The sequence below is a fragment of the Dermacentor albipictus genome, chromosome 4 (genome assembly GCF_038994185.2).
Source record: "Dermacentor albipictus isolate Rhodes 1998 colony chromosome 4, USDA_Dalb.pri_finalv2, whole genome shotgun sequence".
Lineage (NCBI taxonomy): Eukaryota > Metazoa > Arthropoda > Arachnida > Ixodida > Ixodidae > Dermacentor > Dermacentor albipictus.
Window position 1 is genome coordinate 136,994,804 of NC_091824.1, and position 26,165 is coordinate 137,020,968.

Sequence of the window (26,165 nt, forward strand, 5' to 3'; positions counted from 1 at the left end):
GAACGACAAGTTGAATAGCGGCGAAGAAATAATCGTGGGAGGAATGAGCACGATTTTATCGAGCCCCCCCCCCCCCCCCCCCCCTCCCGCGCATTTTCTTTCTTTCTTTTCATTTTCTTTTGCGTTCTTATTAGTTATTAAGAGACCGTAATTTCTCGCCTCAGCGGCACGTGCGCCAATTTCGCAGCCTTGGCCGAGGAAGTGCGCGTAAAGAGCTTGAGAACTGGCCGCACTTCTTGGATTATGAGGCCCCGGCATCGCGTGCTGTGCCAACGCTCGCCGTCATGTGCTAGCTTCCTTGCCAGCTTATGCTCGCGGTGAGAAAGTCTGCGAATGGAGTCAAAAAGGTGCCTGCGAATGTACGCGGCTTTTTTTCCTTTCTTTTTCTCTCTCTCTGTGTGTGTGTGTGTGTGTTTTATGTTTCTCTGCGTACGTGTTGGAGTGCGCGCGAGTTTGTGTATCGGGAGGTGTGCACGGTGCGCTTCGGAATCGCGCGATGAATAAAACAACAACAACAACAAGAACAGAACATACACACGCGCGCACGTTTTGAGCTTTCCATCGCATGCCGTCCCCCACGTCCTTGCTGGGTGCTTTACTTTTGCGTCCTGTATACGGTTGTTTCTATTTTTCCATGCCCCGGGCCGGTGTAAATACTAAACCGGCCAAAACGGCGCCGTGTGGAGGCTCTTTGTTACCATATTGGCATCGGCGGTGCGGCAGCAGCGCTCTCTGTGGCGGCCGTCGGAGGCACAGCCGTTATTTACTGCCCGCATGCACTGAGCCGTGTGGTGCGGGCGCATTTTGATGCTTGCCTCCGCGTAACGGCGCTAGCTCGGCTCGTATATGAACGAGCCACTCGAGATTATGCAGTTGACACACACTCTCTCTGTCTCTCTCTCTCTCTCCTGTTGCTTATAACACAGCCTCCCCCCTCAACCCACCCCCTTCCACCGCACTCGGTTATTTTATCTTCTGTTCGTATATTGTAGGCTTCCTTTCTTTCCCTTTTTTTATGTCTCTTTCTCTCTATCTCTGTTTTCTAGTTTCTACGTTGCTCCTTCTGTCTCTCTGCGCTGTTTCATGGCCCTGCGTGGCGCACAGAGCGTTGCGAAAAAACGCGCACTGCGGCATGCGCGTCTGTTTTGGAGAGTGAGCGAGAGCTCGGACGTCCGCGGGGAGGACGACGTATTTTGGGTTGTAGATGGACGGCCGCACGGCCACTTCGATCTTGGTATGGTAATGCCGACCGCACAATTTGATTTCTGGCCCGCGCGCGCGGTGGCCGCGGAGGCTGGAGACCCGCCGCCAGGACGTCGTACGGAACAGGAGGGAAACCGGGGGTGGAGGGTTCGCAGAATCGTATGTGGTGTTCGAGCGCTCTATACGCGACGGCGCTGCGTGCATTACTGGCGAAACTACATGCGACGAATCAGCATTGCTCTGCAGCTGCTTCTTCCATGTCGTGTGCCCTTTGCATTGCGCGCCGCTGTTTCGGGAATGCGGCTGTCCGCCGACGCGAAGAACGGCCACTTTTGGGGCCCCCTTTCGTTGTGTCGTATATACGCGAACGCTCTGTTCTTTAGCGAGATTCGTCGCATGAGTTATACCGTCGTGGATTTCGTTCCCGGGCCGGCTCTCCGCGTCCAACTGAATGTCCTTACGCTCGCGCATCTACATTTACGATTGGGCCGCGACGCAACCTAATTAGGGACAAGAAGAGAAGAAAGCGAAATGGCGTGCCGAGAAACTGGCAGAGGCAGCTATACCGTCAGCATGGAAATGCTTTTCCATGCGCCGTGTCGCCGCTTTTACCCGCCTTTTACGTTATTTGCTCACGTTAGTCCCAAATCTGAAGTCGCGGTTCCGAAGCTGTGATTCCAGGAAGGAAACGCTTTTGTCTTATGTATGCGCCGCCGGTCCCGCCGAACCGAATGTCTTTCACCATCCCCTCTCCACATTAAATCAAAGAGTTGCGGAATGAAAGTTCGCCTTGTTCTTCCTGCGAAAAACTGTGTGTCCTAGTTTGCGCCTCTTTTCTCGTCGCGTCGGCGCGGTTTTCAGTCAAAGTCATGAGTATATCCATAGATGGAGTAGGGGCAGCAGAAATATTGTAATGAATGAATGAATGAATGAATCTACCTTGATATCGTATCTACAGAAGATAGCATGATTACTGCGAATCAGTGAATGAAATAACTAATGAATTTAGTATCTATGTTGTAAAGCGAGGTGCAGAACGTGCAGGCCTCAGTGTTCAACATCGCCCTGCCCCAGTCACTAACTGCCGTTGCGGGATACGCCACAACCATGCACGTAAGGTTCATCGTTGATTTGCTTTATTAGGGCAAGCTGTCCGTTTACATGCCAGCAAAACCTGCGACTACCACATCACAGGGCGACAGTCAGAGCTGTATACAATGAAACAAACGTATACAAATGAAAAAAAAAATACTTTTTGCTGCTATGCAGATGACTCCTCTGCGAATCATAATCGGTACTTGGCTCTGACGTTGCGCGTGCACTTCATAACGGCTGCAGGGGCAAGAGGCGTAAAGCAGGATGCTCGTCTGTGCAGTAATCAACTCGCTAGCAGCATCGGAACGTGCATAGGGGTAGGGTAATTAAGGTTGCTCTTACTACGTTTGCGGCAGCAGCGATGCGTAGAAGATTCTTAATTGCCTGGCAGTGCATTGCAGTCCCTGCTCCAGCTTTTTCATTATCTCCGAATTTAGGGCGGCACGGCGCTGCTTTCGCCATTAAGTGTTCTTGTATGCACTGCCGCATATCCGGCTTTTGGTTGGACAGACCAATGCTTGCGAGAGTAGCGTGTCTCTCGTTTTTTTTTCTTTTCATGACTTATGATTTTTGTTACTGTAGCGGCCAATGGCTCTTGTGTAAATGATATTGTAGTTGGTGTTCGCTTCACGCTGTAGAGTTATTAAGGTGACTGCTGTCGGCTAAGTATACATCCTCTAGACTAATCTCCGTCAGAACACTTGCTGCCGGTCGCATGATAAGTGTTACAGCGAAATATAATTGTCTGGTGAGGTAAAATGGTCATTAGGTAATATGTAATGCGTGCTTGTAGGGTAGTTAGCGTTTTGTGTGACGCATAATCATTCATTGTTTGGCTTAAATAGCGTGTTTGGTACTGGACACACGCCTAGGCGCAACCCAAGCTTATGCGTCACGTATCCAAGGCCGCCGAGTCTCATTAAAAAGCAAGTTGTTCTCACACGCGGCTGAATCATCGTGGCGGATCATTGAGGTATTTCTGGTTAGAAATCATTGACACTTAGAACTAAGCGCGACCCGCCGCAACTCTACTTATGCGCATGCATGGCACTTAAAAATCTCTACTGTTTGCCTGAACTCTGAAACCTTTTAGTCTCCTTCTTGTTGACGAAAGCCCTCATTATGGGGTTGTGCAACCATGTTTTCTCGGTTGCTTCCACCCGCTACAGTTCGGACTGGCGGAGCAGTTCAACTCCTCAACCGACTATCCAAGTCAAGTGGCGAAGCCGCCTTTCTTTTTTCTTGCGTTTCTAATTTCTTGTACTTTAGGTCTTTGCGTCTATACTTTGTCTATTTCGTCTTTCTTTACTGCTGCGTTCTCGCTCATAGAGCAACGCTGGCACTTTGTTGCGGCGTTCAAGTAAGTGCGGCCAAGTGTTAATAGGAGAGAGCGAGGGAAAAAGGGGGCAGCCGAGCGGGCTGCTCCGACTTGATTCGCCGCCGCCCGGTCCGTTGATCCGCTCCGGCCGCGTCGAAGTTCCGGCCACCTGAAATTGGGAAGAAGCCCCGCCGATACGTCCCGCTTCCGGGTCAATTATAACGGCTTCCGCGCGAGACGGAAAAAGAGAGAGACCCGCATTTGCTTTCCTTATTTTTTTTGTCGCCACTTAGAGTTCGCGCCTTTTGATTCGTCACTTTGTCCGGACATAGTTGGAAGTCTGCGGTACGCGGTAATGAGAAGCCGTACCGCATCCGCGGTCTGACTCACCCCCCCCCCCCCCCCCTCTTCGACGTGTTCCGGTTTCTCTTGGCTGCAGGTGGCCTCGCTCGCGGTATCGGCGCAGAGAGCCGTGCGCGGCTTTCATGACGGCAGCCTGATTTATTTTGCTCGCGTGTTTCGCCTTCTCAAATCTGACAGCAGGAAACGTTAGTCCCGCAGCGGGCCCGCGCTGGTACAGGGCCGGTGTATCCCCGTTTTTTGACTCTCCGGCGCACCGGCGCGCCAGCTTCCTTCATCGAAGCGAAAAAAAATTGTTTCCTTTTTTTTTCCCGGCGACTGATTTATAATTTATTTCTCCAAGCACATCTACGCGTCTGGAGGAAGGAAATTTGGTGTAAGCAGCAGCCGCCTCCGTGTTTATTAACCTCGTGATGTAACAACCGGTATCGAGACATAGTTACACTCGGCGGTGTGCCGATATATCTATTGCGTTTTCTCACGCGCTCTCTGAACAGCTGCAGTATTGCTGCTTCATTCAAGTGTATCTGAATGCCAATTTACTACGTGCATTAATTTAATAGGATGTGTCCTACTTGCTTCGTGAAGCCGTTTCGCGCTCTTTTCAATCACGGCGAAAGGTGATTAGTTTAATGTTAATTGGGGATTTTGACCAACAGCATTTTGGCATTTTACTGCTGAGAGAGAGAGAGAGAGAGTCGCATTAGTCGGGCAAGGGAGAAGCTTAACGTGCAGCCACGCTTTCTCCCTTTACCATTTCTCGTGCCTTTCATATCACCTTGCATTCTGACCAGTGTTTGTGCACTGTGAATGCGCGCTAAGACGGCTGCCACTTGTCCTCTCTGATACATATTTTCTACAGTTTCACCGGGGCTTTGGCGCGTCTTTCGCTCTTACCCAAACCCATCGTCTCACGCGTGCTGAAAGCGCCGCAGCCCATGGCAGCCAAACAGCGAGGTAGTATATGTAGTGTGTGAACACGCGCGCGGTGGGATGCTGCAGTTGCCGTGAGAGGTGCGGCGAGCAGCATAAAGAAGCAACGAGGCGTTATACGTGACGATGAAGCATAAATGGACCGGCACATGCGCGGGCCCATTTTCTATCTATACACCCGCGCATGCCGTAAGGTGGTACGCATGCGCATTATGTATCCCCAGCCGAGAAGCCGGGCCACATATCGGGGTCCGTACCGGCATCGCTTCGAGCGGCGTTTTCCTCGCGCTCGTGCCGCGCGCTCCGTGTACTACCCTCGGCGCACACAGTGTTGCGTACCGCTGAGCGAGTCGATTATGGTAATTACCTGCCCGGCCGAAGCGTATTCCGCGCCGTACACGCGGCCCCGGCCAAAGGCGCGCTCCTTTGCATGCGCCGCGCTCGCTCGCTCGCGCTGGCGGCGCGGCTCAAATTGCGCGTGACTCGTCGTCTCGGACGCGCGTACGCTCTTGGCCGCAGCCGAAGCGTGCCGCCTGCACGTTGGCGCAGTGTCTCGCGCGTTCGGTTCGCCTCTTCTTCCCCTCGTCCCTCTCTCTCGCCCTCTCCCCGGCGGTCTCTCGCTCGCACGGACCGTCCCTCGGCGTCGTCCTTCCTCATTTTTTCCGATGCAAATAATTGCTCCTGCGTAATTGTACCCGCGTCAAAGAGCGCATAACAATGCGCGCTCGTTGTTAAGATAAACGAAGGCGGCTGTCCCCTTTGTTGTTCCTCCTTGGCGGGTGCCTTGGCGCTGCTCGCTCCATCTACTGGTGTGCTATTGTGTTGTACTCGTTTTTTGTTATTATATTTTTCGCCATTTTTGGTGGCTGGTGTAGGAGACCTTGCACCCTCCGAAAGGTAGTCGGCACCCCTCGGGTCCTCTGTGGCCGCGTGGCCGCGGAAATGCGTCCTTATCTACACTCGTAGTGGGTCGTGGTATTTGCTGTTAACAAGGGGTGCGTGGGATTGGGCGGGTTGTGTGTGAAATGCCGTGGACAGCTCAGTGACATTATGTCGGCTTGATTGTTTGAGCGGCGTTGCTAAAGAGTCTTGTATGGGCTGACGCGACTGGAGTGCTTAGGTGTGGCGGATGGAGAAAACGTTCTTCCTGTTCGCAGTCGTCGACTTCCAATGCACTCGGCTTGAAGCTCAGGTCGAGATTCTGTTCGAGTCCGTGTGCGGGTGGTTCGTCTCGAAAATGTATACGTGCGCGGGAAGGGACTTCTCGGGTCGCCGAGCTTTGCGCTATAGTTGGTCCTGAATGAACGAAGCTTTGGCTGCTGCTAGAAATCCGCGAAGGGAATGAAAGAGAAACGTGTTTTTGCTAAGGTCACGAGTTTCACCGCAAAGCAAAAGATATAAACTGCCACTGTAGAAGATGACTCGGGAAATTGAAAAGAAATCAACTAAAGCAGAATACTGCTTAGCAGTTCGGAATTTTAGTGAGGGAGGCGTGGATCACTAAAAAGAAAGAAAAGAAAAATGTTGGCGCAGTCTTCGGAATCTAAGGGCGCACTGCGCTTGTACCGTCGTATCGAGGCCCGCTGCACTTTTGTTTGCGCCTATCTACAACGCTACGAGCTGACGCGGTCTCCTTGGGCGCGATAAGTCATGACTTCTGCGACCCCCGCGCACTCTGCAGGATGCGCTCGGCCAGAGCGGCTTGAGCGTTGTAAGAAAAGAGGGGGGAAGAAAACAAACAAACGAACGAACAAACAAACACGAGTGACGTTGCAGAGTGCTTGTTTGCCACATCCGGTTACACGCGAGGTGCTGCTGCTGCACAGCGAGCGCCTACGCTCTTCTTGCTCTTACACTTAGCCTTTATCCCGACGACTTCCAGCACCTTTCATCTCGCGCTTTCTGTTGGTTTTAACTTGTCTTTGCACCGACCGGGAAACGAATCAGGTGCGAATTTTGGAGGAGATGCGACTGTGCTTCCCTCACATGCCGGAAACAGCGCGCGAACTATGGAGGCGCAGAGATAGAGCGGTCACTCAAAGTAAAAGAAAAGAAGAAAGGAAAGAAAAAAAAAACGAGTTCCGCCCGAAAGGCGAAGCACCGATCCAGATAGCAAATTAGTAGGTTGCTGTACGAAGTAACGATAGTAGTTTTATCGGTCGTATAAACTTGTAAACATTCGCTTAGTAACTAAATTAACAATCATAAAATGTGTAAGCGTGATGGTGGTGGTGGTGGTGGTGATGTTGAAACAGGCGGGGTTAGCCTGGCATACATAGCCGGCAATTGTTCCGCCTGATCCTCCTTCGAGTTCAAATCAGTGGTGTGTCACCAGGTGTCGATGAGCCCCGTGTCTCGCAGGAAGGCTATCAGAAGTCGTTGCGCTCTCTTTCTCAATGCCGCGGGCCCTCCGGGGAAAACAACATCTTCAAAGGTCCTGTGCGTGAGACCGCTTTTTTGTAGGTTGTCGACCATTACTTTTCGTTCCGTGTCAAACTGAGGGCACAGCCAAATGAAATGTTCGATGTCGCCAATGTCACCACAGAAAACACAGAGTGGGGAAGCGCGAAGCCCAGTCTTGAATAACCAAGCTGGGGTGTACGCGGAGTCGGTCCTGATGCGGTATAAAAGCGTCGCTTGTTCACGTGTAAATCCATGAGTCACACAGGATTCGTGTGGATTCTTGAACATCTCTCTAAAGTGAAGGCGGATTGCACCCTTAGGGTTTCGAAAAGCTTTTGGAGCTTTCACTTTTGGGACACATGTCAGCGCTAGGCGTGCCAGAGCGTCAGCTTCCTCGTTCCCATCAATTCCTACGTGTGATGGAATCCACTGAAACCTTATGTTAAATCCTTTGCTCGTTAGGTCGTCGATCAGTGCCAGAGACTGCCTTGTAAATTTCTCTAGAGGTAGGCCCCGATGTAATCTCTGCAATGCTGACTTGGAATCCGTCAGCACCACGACATCTCGTGCAGAAAAGGCCCGTAGTTTCCGCAAAGCCGCGGTGATTGCGGCACTTTCGACTGTTGTAGAGGAAACTACGCGATCCAGTCGGCCAGACCATGACACATCAAGGGATGGTATGCAGAATGCCGCTGCACAGCTATCTGTTTGTGCGCACACCGAACCGTCTGTGTACACTTGTAGATGGCTTTGAAACACAGTGCTTAAGTGGTCCAGCACAATGAACTTGGCTTCGGCAGTTGAAATGGTGCGTTTCGTCGGTAGGTGGGGTACATTGAGGCTGCAGAGTGTAAGCGTGACTCAACGAGGACGTAGAAAGAAACAGACACACAGAGACAGCGCTGTTTTTGTGCTTTTTTCTACGTTTCTGTTCAGTCGCGCTTGCACATTCTATCATGTATTCAAACCAACTAGCCCGTCAACGTGTTTTAACTAAATCAACCAGCACGGTGTCACGCGCGCACAGGTAAACATGAACACATGTCGCTCGATGAGCGCGGAAGCTCGCTGGGAAAATTCTGGAGTGAGGAATCGCGGCGTCAGCAAGCGAATCGACCTTCATGCATGTCTTTCTTCAGCGCGAACGAAACGCCGAAAGCACAGCGCATACGAAGCTACCGGCACTACGTTCACTCTGCAAACATCGCAGATCGCTTTGAAGATGAGGCCCGCGCGGGCGTCCACTTTAGGCACGTCGCAGATCGCTTTCAAGACACACTAGCGCCGGCAGCGCGTTCCTATACGGCATCCGCCAAAGGTGTCTGCTGCGGCTTCCGCGGTTCGCGTGGCCAACGCCGTAGTAGAGGCCGCGGTTGTCTCCACTCTGTATGGAGCGGCGGGTGAGGAGGACATCGAGGCACCCAAGCAGCCGCCGGAGAACGCCTCTCGTCCCTCGCCTCGCCCCCCTGCCTCGCGCGCCACAGGAGACAGCACGCATCCAGGCCGCGTCCTCGCACGCGAGATTGAACTGCCGTTCGCCGGCTCACCCTCACTCGCTTTCACTCATACCGAACCTCACGGCGACGGCAGAAATGCGCATGGAGTGTCCATATAATTGCTATCGCAAAAGAAACTGCGTCTCCTCGGCAATTCTCTGTTGCGTTTGTTTCGTTGGCGGTCTAGGTCTCGAAAACAAGCGCGGATGCAGTAGGCACATGACGGACAGTGCACGCGAACGCCACAGCGCCTTCTTTTGCGAGCAGCCAGTGAAATAAGCGATCCTTTCAGAGCCGTCGCCGTGGGCGGAAAGGAAGGAGAGAGCGGAGTGTGCGACGGCGCCCTCTTATGTCGAGAGCTGCTGAAGGGTGGAGGTAGGGGGGGGGGGGGGGGGGTGAGGCGGAAGGGACCCCTGTCTTCTTGTGCCGTCCGTCGGGAACGAGGTGTCGATTGTGCTCGACAGAATCTTCAAATTCTTCGAGCCGTCGGTCCCCCCTCTATCCAACTTCTAGTTGTGTTCTCGCCACTCGTTTCTTATCGGTTTATTTTGGGTCGCGCTCTAAAAGAATGGTGACCGGGATTCGGCTCTTATTATTCTCCTCCCGAGGCCATGCAGAACTGGGGGCGCAGGAACAAGAAAACAGGATTCCGAGAGACTCCTCGGCGTGGCATGAAATAAATAAATAAATAAATAGGAACGGTGAGCGGAAGGCTTCAGGCGAAAACGCGCGGGGTGCTGGCTGTTTGGAGAGGTCCCTTCGCGAACACCTGATCGGCTTGTCGAGCGTGCCTTTTCTGCCTACACTGCTCGAGGCGGTATGCCGCACGGTGTGCGGGCGTAAAAACGGCGCCGGCGCAAGTGTGTGCGCGACGCGGTGCAGCTTATCTCGGCCTCCTGACTGGACCACGGCTCGCTCGCGCATTGGTCGTTCCTTCTCGCTTTCTTCTCCATTTTACCCATCCCCTTTCTTGTTTCTGTACTTCGCGCGCTCTAAAAGAGAAGGCACCGAATAGTTTGCCTGGACACATCGTGCATTTCGTACTGTCGTTGCAGCTGCCCCTTTCTTACACGTTTATAAGCGTCGGAACTTTCCTGCAGCGCGGAGAGAAATTTATCGCGTTTTTTTCCCCCCTCATTTTTATCTGTTGCTCTTTTCTCTGAAACTGTCCCGTCCAGTCCAGCCTGTTTTTTCTCCCATCCGTTTGACGCGCTCGTCATCAAGGAATGCCAGAACTGCCTCGAGCGACTGTCTTGGTCCGGCTGTTTTTGATTCTCCCAGGTATATCTCGGGAGGAATGCGCAGCCGCTGGACGTGGGGGGCTTCTCCCTGACGAGCTCTCCCGACTTGCCGGAATATTCCCTCCAGATTCTTTTTTTTTTTGTCTGGCTGCCTCGCTCTGTCTTGTCCTTGTTACTTTCTTGTTTCGTTCTGTTCTCTTGGAACTGACCAGTACACCAACTGAAAAGAACAAGCCCGAAGTGGTTCTTCTTTTCTTTTTTTCGTTCAACCGCGTGTATATGTCCCTTCGGCGAAATGAGACAGGCTGCGTCTCATTCTTCTTTATTTTTTTTCGAATGGCCGTGTACACTGTACGCGGCGGGCAAAGAGATTTTGGCCCGGCCTCGAGGACCCATGTTCCAAGCCCCCTTCGAATGTCACCTCAGCGGACGCGAAGCAGCGCGCGGACAAGCAATATACACCCGTGGTCTGGCCGCGCGTGCGCTGGGACAACGGTTGGCTTGGAGCCGTCATTGCTGCCTCCTCTGTTCGGGCGCCTCTGCTTCTTCCATGCCTTATTACATCGGCGAATGATCTTGGTGTTCATACTTATTCTTTCTCGTACCGTCGCTCAGTCTTTTCCGTCAGCCGTGATCCCACGTGAATACACCTGCGTCTGGGTTCGATGTAACGACAGTGACTGCGTGCTTAATCCTTGCCCTTTTTCATCGCGTGCGTCATGCGACTGCACTGACTGCCGCGTGTCTTACGGGCACGAGTATTTGCCTTCTGCACCACTCTATAAGACTAAGTCCTTGTTCTTTGTTCCTTTGTTCTTTTTTTTTTTCGTTTTTTTTCCCAGTATGCTCGTATACTACGGCAGACGTATGCCCTCCGTAGGCAGTCGGGACTTCGTTTCGTCGCGTTGTCGGCGTAGTTTCGCGTGTCCTACGCTCGCGGAGTAGCGCCCATAGCGGCGGATTTGTTTGCGCTCTAGTGGGGAAGTCGGTGACCGCTCGTCGTGTCGATATTGCGTCGGGGGATGTCAGCCCGGCACCACCGCTCCTGTGATTTCTCTGCTCTCGCATTTTTGTTTCTTTGCTGCATGCACACCCCTGCCAAATTGTGCTTTTTGCGTTGAGGCGCTTTAGGTTAGGCCTTGAGTGTCTTAATGTCTGTAGTTTCTTTTTATTTATTTGCTTTTGGTACTTACCTCGCTATGCGTCAGGGCCCGCCTTTTGTCGCTTTGCTCGTGCGTTCTGTGGAGTGCTATACGGAGTGGCATGTGGCGCCTGTAACGTCGCTGTTCGCAAAAAACTGGCAGTATGCGCTGTTTGGTTTGTGCGTTTTCTAGGTCACTCAAACTCAGCTACGGTTTCTTTACCCATCCTCTTCTCCATTTCTGTCTTTGTTAGTCGTTGTCAATCATTTTCTGCAATGGGAAATGCGTGTTTTCGTTTTAATTTTGCGCGTTCTTAATGGACACACACGCGCGCGCATGCACACACACACACACACACACACACACACACACACACACACACACACACACACACACACACACACACACACACACGCACACGCACGCACGAACGCGCGCGCAAGGAGCCAATGGAGCGCAATGGAGCCACTCGCAACGTGGCTGCCATTAACATTTTCTCTTTAGCCTGTGAGAAATCAGAATTACCCGCCTGTCGTTGGCGCGACTCTTAATGATATATATGTATATGTGAGTTTCAGCCAAACTAAGGTCGAAGCATGTACAAATGTAGAGTGGACTTTCGTCCGCACCCGCCACTATGGCTGGTTGGCTGTGACATTTTGCTGCTTATGAGGTCACGTGTTCGAGTACCTGATTTGGCGGCCGCATTCCGATTAGCGCTTGTCTGCTGAATGTGTCGGTGGTGGAAAGGAAGGCAACGCATGCCAACTGTCGCGTCTCTCATAGCCAGAGCTTTGGGACGTACGTTTGGTTAATACCCTCTCTTTATTTCTGTCTCTCTCACTCTCTTTCTTTTCCTGAGGGAGCGTTAAACCCTCAATTTAATTTCAGTTTTTCTTCTCCTTCTTTCTTAGTTTCTTTCAGGCTGTAATCCTTGGAGTGTTATGACTCTCTCTGAAACTCGTAGGATGTCGTGAAGATAGGAGTTAACGAGACCGCAAGTATGCAATGCTGTTTCGTGTGACGATGTAGAAGCACCTCTCGGCCACAGACGGTGTAGGGCACGATATACGGTTTTCGTGGGAGCGTTTGATATTTAAGTGGGCACCCCTCGGGCTTTCTTTTCTGAGAGGTGGCGTCGCCGTCTTCTCTCTCTTTCGAAAGTCGCGTTGAAGAACACAGCGAAAGCATGCCACTTCGGGATTGACTCGCTTCCTCCTTTTTTCGCCGACGTGCTGTCAGGCCTCACCTCGTGCACAGTGATCGAAACAAAGGAGAAATAAATGAAAAGGTGAAGACGTCCTTCCAACAAATTAGCCGTGGAGCATAATGGATTTAATGCGATGTGCTTTGGAGAAACTCAGAGCGAAGCAATCCTTAGTATCCTGCAGACAGAGCATGCACTCGAATGTGGTGCCATCTGGAGGAGTGGATTAGTATACTAAGACTCTCTGAGTGCTTGATTTCAGCGTGGCTAGCTGGCATCTCTCGCCTTCTCGATTTTTTTCTTCTTCTGAATGGCCACTGTTTGTTTGTTTGTCTGTTTGTTAGTTTGTTTGTTATACATGTGGCGTATCTTTTCCGGGACATTTACTACTTGTGAAAGTAACGGGGCGCCAGACTTTTAGCCAGAATCCGAGCAGTGTCCAGCGAGATGACCGCGCAGACGACAGCCTTGCTGAGTGCCTGTCTCGCTAATTATAATTAGGGACGAAGGCAAAAACACACGGATATCGTAAATGACTCCCACTGTAGTTCCACGCATGTGCAAATCGTGTTTCTGTACGGTGAGGGCCACTAACTGGCAGAGCCAGAATTTTTTGCGACGGGCCACGCACTTGCTACGCCATTGGTGAATACCGAAATCTGCTGTTATATATAATATGGCTCTAATAATGAGTTATGTTCGTTACCGTCGACCGAGCTAATAAATGGTTTCTTTCTATGGTTACCCCAGCTCCCCCGTCTCGTGCAACATACAGTGTCACACTGTAAGACTCTTTTTTTCCCCTTATTTCCTTGCTCTCCCGACCGACGGCATGTGTGACTATATAAGCGGCGTTCTTTAGCTCTATTTGCGTATACCCGTAAGGGGCGAGTGCAACAGCCGTCAATTGGGTGGCCTTGAATGTGCTGCCATTTCTGCCCGATCTCACCCGACTGCTTCGCGCAGTAGCGATCGCGTCGAACGATCGACATCGTAACGCATGCTCTCGGAGAAGAAAATGAATAATAAATAATGGTCCAGCTTATTGCCTGACGTTTTCGGACCAGGGCGTAAGGGGCAGCTACCGATACGGGAAGCGGACGTTCCCGGTTAATTGTTCGTGTCGGCTTCTATTGATGCCGCCCTAATTTGTATTCAGTCACCGCCTGAGGGCTGCGTCACGGCGACCATGCCGTGCGTGATCGCGGCGTATCAGCGCGAGCCTTGCTTCTCGCCGAATTTACCTCTCTCTCTGTGTATAGAACGCATATAGATATAAGTGCATCATGTTCGTCACATAGGGAAGGGGATTCGTCTCTCTCCGTATTTGTCCCCGTGCCTGCCCGCTGGCGTCGTACCTTCAGCTCTGGCCTTGGGCGCGAATTCCCGCATGCGCCACATTCTTTCCGGACGTGTACACATACATATAAACGTATACCAGCATCCATTGCTTGGCCCTGAGTTTGCGTTTCCGCATTTGTCCCGCGACGTGCGTGGCACGTGCGTGCGCGGAAGCGCACCGTCGCTTCGCTGCAACGCACACAAACACACGGCGGGCTGCATGCAGTGTGCACGCAATGGGCCCATAAAGCAACTGCACGGCTGTACAGCGGCCGCTTTTAATGCCCGCCGCCGGATAATTGCTAGCGACGGAGCTGGTCGTGACGGCATCTCGCTCGCGTGGAGGGACAGCCGGACGGCTCTTTGAGGGAACGGTCTCCGCTCGGCGCATGCGCAGCGCGATCTGTGCACGTGCCGAATGGATGGTCCTCTCATATGTATGTGTTTCCTGACCTTTCTTAATTTTTTTTTGTTTTCTCCATGCTTTATGTTAAGAAGAGACGGCAACTGCAGCTGTGTTGTTAATTTGCCGATCTTTAACGGATAATTTCTTGGATAATTTAACTTCAGTGTCGAAGTCTCGCGCTGGGTGTATAGATGTGCTTGTAAATAACAACAATAATAAAAACAGGGAAGTTTAGACGCGGTGATAGTGGGACTCGCTAGCGAGAACGTTGGCTCAAGCAGGGCTGGATGATAAAGTCGAGGCAAAGCCTTTTTTAACACCGTGGTAGAAGTTGTTCGCAAGTACCGCAGTTCTTTAATCCGTCGATATTGCATGCTGTGTCTCGCCTCACATATAGGCCCGTTGCACGTGGTTGCGTAATGTTCGTCTTGATTCGGCCGTTGCGCTGTAGCAGCTGCGAAGAATAAGCAATCGTTCCGATGTAACGCGGAATAAAGAAGTTTGTCTTGAATGCCTAATGACCCAAGTTCCTCTGCACGTATATGGTAGGTATAGCTGTGCGAGTCGGTACAACTGTATCTTCGCTTACCGCGCGAATGAACCAAAAAGGGAGAAAGAAGAAAGACGTAATACGGGCGCCTGCGCTGCACTCGCAACGCAAATCGGCCGTGAGTCCTCTGGCAGTAAAGAGCTATATACGTCGCAAGAAGGCGGTGATTTAAATCGCGATTTCTGCCTTGTTCCGTTAGTTCACTGCTTTTCTTAAGCTTTACGCGTTACTTCAGCGGCTGTATACGCAGGTGATCTCTCAATCTCGGCTGTCCTTAGCCAGCGCCGCAGTGTATAGAGAGTCTCTTCTTTTCTTGTTTGATTCGTGGGGTTTGACGTCGCAATTAGCAAAACTACTACTATGAGAGACATCGTAGTGAAGAGCTCCGTATTCATTACGACCACCCGGCGTTATGTAACTTTATATGAATTAAAGTACATAGGCTTTTCTTTTTAAATCTCCTTTTCTTGTTTGCATTTCGCTCCAATCGATATGCGGCCACCGCGACCTTGTGTGGAGAAGCAGAACGCCGCATCCACTGAGCCACGCATCCACGCACCCCGGCGGTTCGTGAAGTTCTCTCTACCTCCATTTGGCCGTGCCTTACGTCCAGCCCATTATACCGGTTGCGGACGGTTGAATCAAATTGAACGCTTTGCGAGAGATGTGTCTCGTTCCCGTAATGTGCTTTGTTATCATTTCTACACGTCTATAGCAGGGATAAATAGTAGCGGTCAGTGAGTAAAAGCGCGGTCACCCATCGTGCCTGCTTCGTGCGAGCCCTATTTCTGGCCCAACTGATTGGCGCAGCAGCGCTCTGAACACCTCGTCTTGCCCACGTCCCCCCCGTGTATACCTGTTGGCCGTTTTGTGCGAGCCAGCACGCTCTCGGATAAAGTGCGTGTGCGGGCATATTTCTCGGGGCCGTGACCGCGTGCGATGCGGGCTCGACAGAGGGAGTATATAGCATAGCGCGGAGAGTCGGCAGCAGCAGCAGCAGCAGTCTCTGCTGTCTCTCGCTCCATTCATTATTCATTGCGTTCGTTGGCCGGTGCCTGACTCGCGATATTTGGGGGCCCGCCCGCCTCTCATTACGCGCGCGTGCGGCCGCTCATAACGCGCGTGTGTGGCTCTCCGATTTGAGTAATAATCGGAGGAGAAGTGCGCTCGAAGAAATCCAGGTTGCACATTCGCCGCGTGTATAGAGCGCGCGCAGCGTGTGCCGGTTGAACTTGAGAGGCTCAGGTGTCACTGTGGTGTTTGCGGAGAGGAAAAATACGAGCCGGTAACAGTGACGCAGCGTTAGTTGGTACTCCATTGCAAGGTCTTGCTTGCAGTGGCGCAAGGATGTCAAGTGGGCTGACTGCTGCCTCATCGAACGGCGTTTAAGGCGCGTGGCGGTGCTGCAGTACCTGGACGCGCAGATATATATTGCGCGCTGTGCGGTGCCAACGCTGGGCCGAATCGTGGCTTCTTATTTCTGCACGTGGCATTGAGTCCTACGTACAGGGCGTGTGCCGAGCTCGGGGAGATTGCGTTCAGCTGCTTCGTGTATAATGCAAGATTCTAGGCTGGTTTTGCACGGCGAAATATGGCGTCTTTACCTTGGTGTCAACATTAACACGTGGCTGCTGGCATCTACGTCCTATTTCAGTTTATTTATTTATTTATTTATTTATTTTATAAGTTGAAGGAGGTTTCGTAAGGGACACTGCACCTTGTAAGTTGTTCGTCATAGCAGCTTTTGGGCGTGAACTTGCTATCAAAGCGTGGCATTTGCAAGTGATCCTCACGGAAAACTAGATAACTTGAGATAACCTTTGAGGTGAGAGATTTCTGACTGTCTTTCTTTCTAAATATCCATGCATGTGAAATGTTCTTATAGCACGCACACCTGTCAGCTCTCACGGCTTTTGACAACGATGACCAACGATATATGTCTTCCTGTTACATATACGTAACCTTACAGTGCACACAATTGTTTCTGCTCTACGAATCCGCGCCTCGCCCTAGTCGCGTTATAAGAATTGTCTTCGTTTAGAGAGAAGTACAGCAACTGCAGCATTCCCAGCATTATCCCCGAGCGTATACTGTCGTCGCGGCGACTATACACTAGAGTGCGGGTCAGAATACATATACACTGCAGTCGCTGCATTCGAGCATCCTAGCTAGCCGCACTCGTGGGCTGAGCGAACCTTCCAGGGGAGAATGCATAAAGGATGTTATTGCACTGACCTCGAAAACAACGACGTCGCCATCGCGTTGAAACTTTTACGCGTCGCATTCTCGAATGTCGCGCCCCGAGAAATAAAAAAGGGTACAAAGGAGCGCGAACACCGCATTGTAAGCGCGTGTACGGCACACGTACCGGTGTCCACAGCAGCGTCCGCGGAATCTGAACCCCGAGAAACAGCGCACACAAGGGAAAGAAACCAAAAGAAGAAATGGAAGGCAAGGAATGAGGGAAAGTTGCGCGGCCATATGGAAGGGCCCCATTGTTTGGATGGGCGTCCTGCGCGTTGTCTCCGCCGTCGCGCATCGCTGCACGCCGGGTGCGAGCCATCCCGAGGATCATCGCATTTGATCCGGGGCACAAACGGGCCAGAATGTGTGCGCGCGCGGGCCTGGTTAGTTATACATAAGCGAGGCGCCGCAGGCCAAGCCGTTTCGCCGGGACTGCAGCGCTGTACGGCGGCGCCGCGGCGAGACCTGTTGAAAATTCAAAACACGGTGGCACGGGTGCGTCGGGACCCCGCGGGATGTAGAACCCAGTATAGCGACGACGCGGCCGTTACTGCGGTGCCGGCACGCGTCGTTTCGAACCGCGGCCCATTGTGTGCAGTTGCGAGTTTTGTCTTTTTTTTTTCTTGGCTTTCTGGGGCGCGTTCCTCCGGCGTACCTTATATACACGGATGCCACGCGCGCGAGCTGCCCTCCTGGAAGACGTCCGCGCGCTTTGCTCTCCTTTTATGGAGCCAGTGGAGAGCCATGAATACGTGATTGGGTGCGCTGAGGAGGCCACTTCGTGTTCGTTTCTCGTTCCCACTTTCTTTAGCGCTGCTTTATTTTGGGGCAGAGCATTTGAGGTTTGGTGTTGTCGTATTGCGCCTTCCAAGTTGCGACCGCTTTCTACTACGAGCAAACGAAAAAAAAATAAATAAATAAATAAAGGACGCACGCACCTGACGACGTGTGTAGTGTTGAGACAGGACGCCACTCTTGAAAGATTCGTGGTAGATCCTGCCGGAATGCGAATGGCCGCTTGTTTTAGAAGGCGTCGCGCGTGAACAGCGTGCGCGCCCATCCCTTGGGATCAAAACAAAACTCTCTCAGTTTCGTCGCCTTTTCCGTGTGTCTCTGCTTTGCCTCTCCCGTAGTATTGCTCTACATTTGCTTGCGTGTCGACGTGAATAAGAAGACCAAAAAACAAAGGAGGGGGAGGGAGGAGACGGGGAGCGAGTCTGTTTCCATTCGGAATCCTTGCTTCGCTGTGCGTGGGTCGTGTATGGGTCTTCATTTTTTTAGTGATTTTCTTTTTATGAAGTAAATGATAATTTGTGGGACTGTGTTATGCATCTCGATTCTTGTAAGCACATTCCCATGTTAATCGAATACTGTAAGCGCGGTTTCGAGAGTGTGCCTTCATGGTGTGCCTATGGTGACTTCAGCAGCCACATGCAGGCGGCTGAAGCCACCATACAGCAGCATATATTGTTTTTTTTTCTTTAAAGTCGCCTGTGGCATATAGCGTAATTCAAGTCACTGAGTTGGATTACTCAATTAGGCGCAAACCACATGATGGAGAAATCGAAATGCATAAGCGACTAATTATCTTCTTAATTAATCACTTCACACCACATATTGCAATTTACTAATTGTAGCCAGTGAGTTTGCAAGTCGTATCCTGGAACGAATGTTCAGAATAACATCGGTTTCTAGATATTCATTCCCAAAGTGTTCGACAAAATACATGGGCGTTCCATTTACTTTCGAGCTTCAGTGCGTAAATCGGCGGTTTGTTAAAAAAAAAAATGAAGTAGAACATTAGTGCATCTTTGCCGCACGTTTCACTGCGCATCTCGAAACCAGTGGGATCCTGAGAAGTCGGTCCAAGTGGATATGCCTAGGCACCGGCAACAATTCGTAAATTGCTGTGTGTGCCGTGAAGTAACTTAAAAAAATTTTTTTTTTCAATAATCTCGGTTATGCATTTCGATTTGTCGTGCGAGTAATGTCCTCCCGCACGCACGCACGACCCTCCCCCCCCCCTACTCACACACACACGCACACGAAAGCAACGTACAACAAAGAACTCGTATGATCGTTTCTTCCGGATGACCGATGCATATATTTCTTGCGTTCCAAGTCCTTGGTCTTCTGTATGCATGTCCTATTGCTTCGTTATTATATGGCGCACCAGAAATCTTGACAATATTAATGCACTGAGTAACGCCATCCAGAAACGCCTTTTGTCTCCGAAGAACGGCACTTGGCTATGCGCGTCACATCTAGAGGAACGCAGGTGATCGGAGGTCCAAGTTCGCTTACCTCGGGCAGGTTTCGGAGGCGCGTCGGTGGTTGAGGAGACAAGGCGGCGGGCCGCAGGAGCGTGTCTCCGCTCGGCCTGCCGCGGCGTCCGAGCCCCATTAGGTCCCATTACGTCCCGCGCAGCACACACACACTTGAGGCTCGCGCTCGCGTTGAGCCCCCTCTAATGAGCCGTTTGCGTGCGTCACATTCAAATGAGCGACCGCACGTATGTGCCGGGGCTCGCTTTGCTTTGTATGCAAAGTCACGACACAGAGCGCGCACGGACGGACGCGTTCGGATCCACAGCGGCGCACCGCGTGTTTTTCTATGCGCTTGGCCGCGAAGGAGCATGCAACGACCCAGTCGGGCTTCGTAATAGACCCACAATGACCGGCCTGTGGAAATGGCGTGGCTCTGTGGATCCCCCCCACAAAGCACCATATGAGGGATCCCGAGTCAAGCTTCGTGATAATATGCGCCAGGTTGAAGGGGGGGGGGGCAATTCTCTAATGGTGTCTCAAAACGGTGCTCGTCTTGAGGCTCCCCCGTAACTCTCCCCCTGAACACCCCCTCCCCCCTTCTCTTATTCGTAGCTGACAAAGCGTGCGGCTTAAGTGGCGTACTTATCCGGCGTTCTTAGTTGTGGGTCCCCCCCCCCCCCCCCCCGTCGTAATGAGTGATGCGCGAAGGAGGCAACGCCGTTCAGTTGGCCGGGTTCGTACGCAAAGGAAAGAGTGAAACCGAGACGCGCTCTTATTTTTGCATGGCACTTGCAGCGCGGAACCAGCGCTCGATTCAGGGTCGCTAATGCAGTTGACGCAGCTGGCAGGGCCGCGCTCAGAGGCCACTTCTCGGCTCGGAGTGGATCGCGTGCGCGAACGCGCCGGCTTGGCGAGTCGCATCTCTCTCTCTCCTCATTGTGGTTTGTGCATGTCGTCGGCGGTGACGTTTGCTTAAAAAGACGTTCACAATGAGGGAGCCCGCATGGAATGAGCACTCGAGCGCGAGCGTTTGTTTTCCTCATTAGTCCGGGTTGCATTCAGCCTACAGTTGGCTGGCCGAAAGATTCGTTCGTCCCAGTCCTCGGTGCCTTGTGCACTGATGGTGCTGGCGATTTAGACGCTCCCTCTAGTGTTTACTCGCTGCGGGTTCGTTTATTTCTGGCACCTACTCGCGAAACGATTTCATCCTTCTTCATCATGTGCCTTTGCGTGCGTGGATGTAGCTCACGGAGATGCTCAAAGCTTGCTGCACTCGTTTTTGCAAGTAATTTGCTCGCTGAATTTCATTTACTTGGTTTTATCTACGTCCCTTTACGCCACTACAGCGAAGGCTGCATATTCATTTTTAAAGAAACGTTGTTTATTTTTTTGTTGACTCATCCTAATCCACCTGTCTTGAGGGACGCTGTCGGAGTACGCGTGTGGCAGTTGTTTGTGAGCTGTGCATCTCGAAACCGATTTACAGTCCGTGGTTTCCGCAGAGTCAGCCTGGCAGATGAACGACCACTCTGACGCTCGTTTGGCTGTGCTCGTGTTACTGTGTGAAATCGATGTGTCCTATGCCAGTTTTTCGTTATGCGTGGTTAGGAAGTCTAAAGCATTTGTGAAGCATATCCGCGACGCACGAGTGCAAAGTGTCCCAACACATGTGCTGGTTTCAATTCACGTGTGACATAAAGGGCGCGAGTATTTTCTTGCACTGCACAGCGTGCTGGTCGCGCAAACATTATATACTTGGGAACGTTATCCGCGAGCGTGGTCGTTTGAAAGCGTTCACTACCCCTGCCCCCTTCACTTTTAATATGGCTGTCGCGATCGAGCAATACCGTGACAGTTGAATGCAACTTTGGTGGATTGATGCCTATTGATTGTGAACACAAGTGCATGTGGCCAGGGGAAAACACGCATGCCTGCTTTCAGAATGCGTAGTGGCGCCGCGGTGGGAACAAAAAGCCAAACGTTCGCACGAAAGGAATCGTAAGCGTTCTGTTTGTGTTGAGGAAAGAAGCCATCTTCTGAAACGACGAAGAGACGTCGTCGGTCGTCCCGTTTGATACGCTTTGGCCCCTCTCCCTCTCTCTCTCTCTCCTTTATTTTGTTTTGTTGTTTTGCGGGAGCACAATTCAGGCGCGTCAGCGTCGTTGCTCTGTGGCTGTTTTCTCTTCATACGACGCATGGCGCTGGCGTTTCGAGAAACAGTCCGTCGCTCGAGCTCGGCTCTCCGTTATGGAGTGAACGGAAGGTTCCGTCTCATGACTGAATATGTTTCGGAATCCGAAGTGCGCCGCTGTTTTCTGGCACGGAAATGCATTTATTAAATTATGCTCGTCGGTCCCGGCGAGACTCGTGCTGTCTGCCGGCGTCACGGTACCCGCGGTTTTGTACTACTTTTCTGTGATTCTTTTCTTTTAAATGTTTTTCGCGTGCTTAGATTTTGTCGAAGATCGTGCAGGAGCGCCTCGTCAGTTTAGTGGCTTTAGATCCGTCCTCCGCGTCTCTTCGCTGTGTATTCGGCGTGGTGCATCTGCAGCCGTGTGTCCGTGTACTCGGTCCATGATGTATACGACTGTGCCTTGCCTGGATAGGACGTGTGCCGTTTCTGGGTGCAGGCATGCCGCGCGCCGCGCCGTGCCCGTTTATCTTCTGAATAATTCTTTGTCGTCGATACTATAGAGTGGGATATCAATTTTTATTTTCATTCTGCAAATATGCCAACATTTATTCTGTACATTCGGCGCATTGCCGTGGCGATGGTTGGGATGTTGTTTCGTACTTGCCCGTTATTCCCGGACACGCAACATGGTATTCGCATAATTACGATGCAATTCGTCAGCGAGACGCGTATGCGGACTTGCAATTGAGTGTGAGAAAGTAATGCTCTAAAGGCAAAATAGTATAAAGCATCTAATAACGGTGTAAAACATAATTTATACTGAAGTTAATTCCGTAAATGAGGAAACTATTGTGAATGATTGCTTGTCGAAAATGACCGAATCGTGTAGTCAGTGGAAGGTGTCCTTAAACCTGGCTAAAGCAGTTTTCATGACCATTTCACATAAGCGCAAGCCATTAGAATTTGTTTACACGTTGCAAGGCGATCACTTAATTGCGTCGAGATCATGAATGTAAGTACGCGACACTATAACATCGAACTTGAGCTGGATACCACATATTGACACCATTGCAGGAAAGGCCAATAAGACTTTAGGATACTTAAGAGGCAATCTCAAGCTTGCTTCTCCAGAAGTGAAACTAACCGCATACACAATGCTTGTGCTTCCGGGGCTGGATTACGCCTGTGAGGTGTGGGACCCGTATACAAAGGAAACAGTTGCACGGCTAAAGCAGTTGCAGGGACGGGCACTACGTTTTGTTTTTTTCCCAGTCCGGAAGGCGTGAATCGAACAGTAACCTCACTTTATAATAAAACGAGCCTGTCCCCTTTTAGTGAGGGAACGAAATAAAAAAGACTCAAGCTGTTTTACAGCATAATACGCGACTTAGTATTCGCAGGGCTAAAGTGCTAATCTGTTACTGCTATTTCCGTTTGATGTACTACTGTTTTCTTGTTGTATTGAAATGTAGTGTTCTTTTGTGTTTATTTTTGTAGCGTTACTGTCTTGATACGTTACGATACGGGTCCCTTTTTTGTTGTAATTATGTCCCAAAGTGCTCCTGTATAAATTTAGCGTTGTACTGACTTTCAATAATCACCACTCCTTTCGAGGTCCAATGTTGGACTGGTAGTATCTTCAAATGAATGAGCAATGCAAACAAACGGCGCTGTTAAGCCAGCGGACCTCTCAGTCGCGACATGGTCTAGTAACCCCACAAGATGTCTGTTGCGAAGTTCCGCGATGTGCTTCCGTGTTCTGCCCCGCACCTTCAGCGTGATGTATGAGAATTTTTCTCGAACAAGGGGTTTGTATACACTACACGAAGACACAGCCAGCGGGGCCACAAAAATAACAAAGATGGAGTTCCGGAGCACACCTCTTCCTCTTTCTCGTCTCCTACACCGCAAGTGCTTCCTCTTCATGCGCATACGGCTCGTAACAATCATATCTGATATATCTCAGAGCCGTAACTTTCGCAGGATCGGCGTCAGTTGAAATTGGACGCGCAGTGTGCGAGTCCTACGCTGCACATTAGACGTCGCAATCTCTCAGCGAGCGCGTGGCGGACGCCCCATCCAGAGGCCTGATCGGCCCCGGGTTTCGGAGTGATCGCGGCGGCCCAGCGGCTGCCAGAGCGCGCGCCGGTTGATTTGTTTTCGCCACTGGGAAGCAAGCGCCCGCGCGCGGAGCCGAGCGAGACGGATTGCGCTCGGGACGGCGTACGCTGATGTGCTGCGTCTCGGAAAAGTTTTGTGCATTGGCTCGCGAGCTGCAGCGCACATGCGTCTCTCTACTGACAAGACAGGGCGTGCTTTGCTGCCGTTTCGTGCGGCGTCTTTCTTGGCGACGTGCCGATTTTTTATCGTTTCACCCTCGGTATACGGATTTATTGCAGAACGTTCGTTGTGAAGGGAAGAGGAAAATGCGGATTTTGGTTTATTCAGTGACGGTCCTTTCATAGAGCACAGACAATAGAAACGATACAAACACTTACCGCCTTTAACTTGAAGCGTTCCGTGGGGCAACGACGGTAAAAAATGCATATAGTTTGCTCAGCTGGGGCGCTATAACGTAAAACTATTCCAAACTTTTCTATTCCAATTCTGCTATCAGCCCTCTGCGATTGGTCAAAAAATTTTTTCGACCACCCCCCATTTCACCTGTCTGTCACGCGACGTTACAAAAACCGCAATACCTCCCCATCTGATATGATGTGTGCACACTGATTATGCATGATTTGACAGAAAAAAGAAAAACAGTTATTTCTGATTCGACCCCTTTTCGCCATTAGCCCTCGGCTATTGGTAAGAAGTTTTCGGGCTGCACCCACTTCACCTGCCTGTCACGCGACGTCACAAAACCGCACGAACTCACCGCGTCAAAGTGACGTGTACGCGATAAAGACGCATTAATATGCCGAACAAAACTGAATCTTTTTCGGAATAGCCGCAGGCTGCCCCGTTCCGAAAGGAATAAAAGATAGCTGCTGCCGATCGCTGAGACGCTGGCTACACGCACCTGCCGGAGAGCATGGGTGTATTTGCGTATGATAAAACTTCTTGCGTGACCGTGTAACATTTTTAAGCACTTTCGACACGTTTACTACCTCATTCTGCCAACTCTTCTTTGCTGACGGTCAATTTTAGCGTCATTCTTAAGCTTCCGTTGCATGCCGCCGCGATTTTCGACCAGCCACCACAAGCTAAGTAAGGGAAAGCCGACCAATCGCAGACGCCGGCACCACCCTCTTCATCCGGTTATCGGTTTTCAGTGCACTGGCTCTGCCCTAGTGAATCCCTCTCCACTTGAGCGTTCTCCTCGCCTCTTGTCAGCCAATTAGATACAACAAGCCGCTCAGTGTAGGCAATGTTATTCGTTTTTCAAGCAAACAAAAGGGACCTCCTATGAACGAGGAGAGCGTTTGATTGGTCTGTTCAGACAACCCTATGGGTGACCGCCAGGTGCTTGCGTCGGTGCTTACGCAAACTTGACGTCAGGAAATTGGAATAGAAACATATTGGAATAGTTTTACGTTATAGGGCCCCTGATGAACTACACCGGTGTCGTTACGAGCGCTACGACAGAGAGGCGCGAGTTAGAGTGTGGAACTAAAGATGTCCGGCATAGTCTTTCGAGCTTCGAGCTTTCGAGCTTTCGCGGTGTGCAGCCTGTGTTGAGAGATCTCGGAGGTCACGAATACAGCATGTAAAACTCTTCTTTTTATGCTTTCTCCGAGCACGAATCAGAAACAGGAAACACTGCGTATATGAAACTGCACATTCGTTCCTCTGCATTGACCGGTTGAACAGACAATGCACTTGTTATCCATATAGTGCCAACAATCATAGGCTCGCTTTCGATGACGAGTGAAACCAATTTGACTTTGAAATCCACGTGCCCATAATTGGCTCCTTTGTGCGAGCTCGCGAAATGGATACAGTGAGACTCGCAGGTTTCAACGACCTTTGACTTCAGTGGTCCTTGAAAGTGCGCGTGGAACTGCGGCATTACAGATGCCTTCGCGATGGCTTAAGAGCCGCGACTTGCCGAGCTGTACCTCATCTTGTGATCGCATACGTTGGAGCAGATCGATATCGTTACTCGCGGGCACATGCGGGGGCTCGTCCGCCCGCTGCATGCAATTGTAGCCCGCAATGCGGAACGCGTGAAGCGAAGAGAGCGTGGCCGGCCGGGCACGGTGCCGTCGGCTCGGAGCGAGCCGCACTCGCCGGCCGTTCCTCATCTGCTTGGTAATCCGACGTTTCTGCGCCGTTGATCTGCGTTGTTTGCCAAGACGGACGCCCGCTGCGAGAAGAGAGAGTGCTTCGCTCTGCCGCTTTTCCGTAGCCGCCGTGCGCGCGGGCGCGCCGAGCGCGCTTGCCGGAGCGGTCCGCGCACCAATCTGCCGCCGTGCTTGCCTATACTCGCGGCGTATTATAAGAGGATGCACGCTATCGGGGATTCCATCTGGGAGATGAAATCCTGCTCGCTCGCTGGATGCAGAGAGAGAACAAAGCTGCTTACTCGCAGCCCTGCCATCTCTATCCCCTACACCTTCTTCTTCTTCTTCTTCTTCTTCTTCTTTTTTTTGTGATTACGCACGCGAACAGTATACGTTACGCGCACTGCTGATACTTTGTCGAAGACGTCCGAAGCGCCGCTTTTGTTTGTTTTATTTGCCGCGTTTGTGGCGCAAACGTCGATGCGTTCCCGTTGTTTCGGTATGGGCGGTGATGCTACAAGGCGGGGTTAGCGTTACAGGCATGGCTGGCAATTCCTCCGCTTGAAGGTCTCTATCCGCGTCGTCTGTATGCGTCCACC

At 51.4% G+C, this 26,165-nt stretch overlaps 1 protein-coding gene across 3 annotated transcripts in view; it reads left to right on the forward strand.

Annotated features, from left to right (window-relative positions):
- LOC139059338 (POU domain protein 2-like) overlaps positions 1 to 26,165 on the forward strand; it is a 582,494-nt gene that overhangs the window by 81,222 nt on the left and 475,107 nt on the right. The gene's annotated exons all lie outside the window — the stretch shown is intronic.